This window comes from Tursiops truncatus, chromosome 12, assembly GCF_011762595.2.
Source record: "Tursiops truncatus isolate mTurTru1 chromosome 12, mTurTru1.mat.Y, whole genome shotgun sequence".
Lineage (NCBI taxonomy): Eukaryota > Metazoa > Chordata > Mammalia > Artiodactyla > Delphinidae > Tursiops > Tursiops truncatus.
The window spans coordinates 64,175,638-64,181,637 of NC_047045.1; positions in this window are offsets into that span (position 1 = coordinate 64,175,638).

Genomic DNA, 6,000 nt, shown 5'->3' on the forward strand with positions numbered 1-6,000 from the left:
GTGAAGAGGGGTGGGATGAACTGGGAGATTGGGATTGACATATATACACTACTATGTATAAAATAGATAACTAATGAGCACCTACTGTATAGCACAGGGAACTCTACTCAGTGCTCTGTGGTGACCTAAATGGAAAGGAAATCTAAAAAAGAGGGGATATATGTTTACATATAACTCATTCACTTTGCTGTACAGCAGAAACTAACACAACATTGTAAAGCAACTATACTCCAATAAAATTAATTAAAAAAAAGAAATTAACAGACCAGAAACTTAAAACAATCATGTATATAGAGAGACTGCTAGATCAAAACCTCATGGTAACTGCACACCAAAAATCTATAACAGAAAAAAAAAAAGAAAAAGGAATCCAAACACAACACTAAAGAAAATCATCAAATCACAAGAGAACAAAAGAGGAAAGGAAGAAAAAAGACCTGAAAAAACAAATCCAAAACAATTAACAAAATGGCAATAAGAACATACATATCGATAATTACCTTAAATGTAAACAGATTAAATGCTCCAACCAAAAGAGATGGACTGGTTGTATGGATACAAAAACAAGACCCATATACTATGCTGTCTGCAAGAGACTCACTTCAAATCTAGAGACACGTACAGACTGAAAGTGAGGGGATGGAGAAAGGTACTCCACACAAATGGAAATCAAAAGAAAGCTGGAGTAGCAATACTGGTATCAGACAAAATAGACTTCAAAATGAAGACTGTTACAAGAGACAAAAAGGACACTACATAACGATCAAGGGATCAATCTGAGAAGAAGATACAACAACTGTAAATATATATGCACTCAACATAGGAACACCTCAATATATAAGACAAATGTTAACAGACATAAAAGGAGAAATCAACGGTAGCACAATAATAGTGGGAACATTACATCTCACTTACATCAATGGACAGATCATCCAGACAGAAAATCAACAAGGAAACACAGGCCTTAAATGACACATTACACCAGATGGACTTAATATAGAGAGAGCATTCCATTCGAAAGCAGCAGAATACACATTCTTTCCAAGTGCACATGGAACAACCACAATGCTATGAGATTAGAAATCAACTACAAGCAAGAAACTGCAAAAAACACAAACATGTGAAGGCTAAACAATATGCTACTAAACAACCAATGGATCACTGAAGAATTCAAAGAGGAAATTTAAAAATACTTAGAGACAAATGAAAATGAAAACATGATGATCTAAAACCTGCATGCAGCAAAAGCAGTTGTAAGAGGAAAGTTTATAGCGAAACAATCTTACCTTAGGAAACAAGAAAAGTCTCAAACAACCTAACCTTACACATAAAGTAACTAGAGAAAGAAGAACAAACAAAACCTAAAGTTAGGAGAAGGAAGGAAATCATAAAGATCAGAGCAGAAATAAATGAAATACAAAGAAAACAATAGAAAAGAACACTGAAACTAAAAGCTGGTTCTTTAAAAACATAAACAAAACTGATAAACCCTTAGGCAGACTCATCAAGAAAAAAAGGGAGAGGGCCCAAATCAATAAAAGTACAGTGAAAAAGGAGAAGTTACAACTGACACCACAGAAATATAAAGGACCATAAGAGACTACTACAAGCAACTATATGCCAATAAAATGGACAACCAAGAAGAAATGGACAAATTCTTAGAAAGATACAATCTCCCAAAACTGAACCAGGAAGAAATAGAAAATATGAACAGACCAATCACAAGTACTGAGATTGAATCTGTGATTTAAAAACTCCCAACAAACAAAAGTCCAGGACTAGATGGCTTCACAGGAGAATTCTATCAAACATTTAGAGAAGAGTTAACACCCATCCTTCTGAAACTATTTCAAAAAACTGAAAAGGAAGGAATGCTTCCTAATTCATTCTATGAGGCCACAATCACCCTGATACCAAAACCAGACAAAGATACCACCAAAAAAAGGAAATTAAAGGTCAATATCACTGATGAACATAGATCCAAAAATCCTCAACAAAATACTAGCAAACCAAATCCAACAGTACTTTAAAAGAACCATACACCATGATCAAGTGGGATTTATCCCAGGGATGCAAGGATTTTTCAATATATGCAAATCAATCAGTGTGATACACCACATTAACAAATTGAAGAATAAAAACCACATGATCATCTCAATAGATGCAGAAAAAGCTTTTGATAAAATTCAACATTCATTTATAAAAACTCTCCAGAAAGTGGGCATAGAGGGAACATACCTCAACATAATAAAGGCCATATATGACAAACCCACATCTAACATCATACTCAACAGTGAAAAGCTGAAAGCATTTCCTCTAAGATCCAGAACAACACAAGGATGTCACCAATTTTATTTTCACCACTTTTATTCAACATAGTTTTGGAAGTCCTAGCCACAGCAATCAGAGAACAAAAAGAAATAAAGGGAATCCAAAGCAGAAAAGAAGAAGTAAAACTGTCACTGTTTGCAGATGACATGATACTATACATAGAAATCCTAAAGACGATACCAGAAAACTACTAGAGCTCATCAATGAATTTGGTAAAGTTGCAGGATACAAATTAGTACACAGAAATCTGTTGCATTTCTATACACTAACAACAAAAGTTCAGAAAGAGAAATGAAAGAAACAATCCCATTTACCATCACATCAAAAAGAATAAAATACTAGGAATAAACCCACCTAAGGAGGCAAAGGACCTGTAGTATTCCCAAAACTATGAGAGGCTGATGAAAGAAAATGAAGATGACACAAACAAATGGAAAGATATACCGTGTTCTTGGATTGGAAGAATCAATACCGTCAAAATGACTATACTACCCAAGGCAAGCTACAGATTCAATGCAATTCCTATCAAATTACCAATGACATTCTTCACAGAACTAGAACAAGAACACTTAAATTTGTGTGAAAACACAAAAGACTCTGAATAGCCAACACAATCTTGAGAAAGAATATCAGAGCTGGAGAAATCAGGCTCTCTGACTTCAGTCTATACTACAAAGCTACAGTAATCGATTAGACAGTATGGTACTGGCACAAAAACAGAAATATAGATCAATGGAACAGGATAGAAAGCCCAGAAATAAACCCACACACCTACAGTCAATTAATCTACAACAAGGAGGCAAGATTATACAATGGAGAAAAGACAGTCTCTTCAATAAGTGGTGCTGGAAAAACTGGACAGCTACATGTAAAAGAATGAAATTAGAACACTCCCTAACACCATACACAAAAATAAACTCAAAATGGATTAAAGACCTAAATGTGAGATCAGATACTGTAAAACTCCTAGAGGAAAACATAGGCATAACACCTTTTGACATAAATTGCAGAAATATCTTTTTGAATCCACCTCTTAAGAGTAATGAAAATAAAAAAAAATAAACAAATGGGACCTAAGTAAACTTAAAATCTTTTACACAGCAAAGGAAACCATAAACAAAGTGAAAAGACAGCCCACAGAATGGGAAAAAGTATTTGCAAACGATGTAACCGACAAGGGATTAATCTCCAAAATATACAAACAGCTGATGCATCTCAATATCAAAAAAAAAACCCAACCCAATCAAAAAATGGGCAGCAAATCTAAGTAGACATTTCTCCAAAAAAGACATATAGGTGGCCAAAAAGCACATGAAAAGATGCTCAACATCACTAATTATTAGAGAAATGCAAATCAAGACTACAATGAGGCATCACCTCACACCAGTCAGAATGGTCAGCATCAAAAAGTCAACAAATAATTAATGCTGGAGAGGGTGTAGAGAAAAGGGAACCCTCCTACACTGTTGGTGGGAATGTAAATTGATACAGCCACTATGGAGAACAGATGGAGGTTCCTTAAAAAAACTAAAAATATAGTTACCATATGATCCTGCAATCCCACTCTGGAGAAAACTCTAATTCAAAAAGATACATGAACCCCAATGTTCATTGCATCACTATTTACAATAGCCCAGACATGGAAGCATCCTAAATATTCATTGACAGAGGAATGGATAAAGATGTGGTACATACATACAATGGAATATTACTCAGCCATAAAAAAGAATGAAATAATGCTATTTGCAGCAACATGGATGGAACTGGAGATTATCATACTAAATGAAGTCAGAGAAAGAACAATATATTATATCGCTTATATATGGAATCTGGAAAAAAATGATACAAATGAACTTATTTACAAGATAGAAACAGACTCACAGACTTCAAAAATAAACTTATGGTTACCAAAGGGGAAAGGTGGCGGAGATGGATAAATTAGGAGTTCAGGATTAACATATACACATTACTATATATAAAACAGATAATCAACAAGGACCTACTGTATAGCACAGGAAACTATTCAATATTCTGTAATAACCTATATGGGAAAAGAACCTAAAAAAGAATGGAGATATATATATATATATATATATATATATGTATAACTGAATTACTTCGCTGTACACCTGAAACAAACTAACTATACTCCAATATAAAATAAAAATTTTTCTAAAAAGGACCTACTGTATAGCAAATAAATAAATAAATAAATCTTTTATAACAACAACAAAAAAGGCAGAGATCTATAATACACAAATGGTCATTTCCTATAGGCAGATCTCATCCTGTCTTGGCCCAAATTCCAGTGTAGTTTATCTTTCTGGGCTTATCTTTCAAATCTGTTATACGGAGCTGTGAGCAATAAAAATATGGTATAATTTACAGAAATTAATTTTGGGGATTTACAACTACAGAGAAAAACATATTTTTCTCCCATAATAATTTCTATCCCAAAGATATGGCCCTCACTAGACATATTTTTATAGAAAAATATATTAAACTCCATGCCATAAAAATATCAGGGCTGGTGGCATTCATCATCACAGTTCACCTACCATAGGACAACACAGAATGAAGTCACAGATTGTCCCTATGGATAGACTTTGAAGTAGGCAAAGAACACTAAATTAAAAGCTAGGGCTTGGGAAATTTTGTTTTTGACTTTGTCATTGACAAGCTTTGTCTTAGGCATGTTGCTTACTACTTCTGAGTCTCAGGTTTTGCATCTGTATAATTAAACAGATAGAAGAGGTTTTAAGAGAATGAGGGAAAATTATGTATAGAAGCCTCCTAGAAACATTTCTTAGTTCAAGCTAATCACCATCATTTTATTCTTCACGTCAGTGATTGGTTTAAGGGTGTTCCTACAACGGACCTAAGAGATGTGAGGGGCTTCAGTGAAGCTAATAAACTTAACATGAATCAAAAATGCTGGAAATACCAAAATAGTCTAGGTGTCACCAACATGGCCCTGGTTCACCAACTGGCATACAGCCTTTGGTAATAACAGTGACAACATAGATAGATAGATAGATAGGTAGATAATGAAAAGTATGTAATGTTAGTTATCTCGTTTTTAAAGTCTTCCATATATGTGAAAAACCAACAAACTGTTAGCAATTTTTCTCTATGTGATAAGAGTATATATGTTATTTATTTTGGATAACCTGTATTTATATAAATTTATACTTAAACATTAAAAAAAATCCTCCACTTGTAATCTGTCTTCACTGACCAAGCTCACCTTAATTATTTTTTTTGTGTCCTTAACCACCCACTACAGATGACACCTCTGATGTATGGGGTTGTACAGTAATGGGGACTTAAGCTATTTTCCAGAAACTTGGAGTCAGCTCTTGTCCAGTTTGGGCCAGCTAAGACTGGTTGGAGCCACTAGCCCTAAAACTGGGCCTGTGTAGGCATCCACTGAATGACCTTTTGATGTCAGAGGGCCAAATACTCCACCCTCAGATCATGCTAAACATCTCCATTTTTGAACATGCATCCCATTAAGAAGTATATAACACAGACACACTTGGGCAGAACAGTGATTACCTTATCCTTCCCTACCTATAATCACCTTTCCCCACACCAAAGTCTACCCTGCTTCTTTACTGCATAAACATGTCAAGCCCCTCAGCTTCAGGGCGGCAAATCTGAGATTTC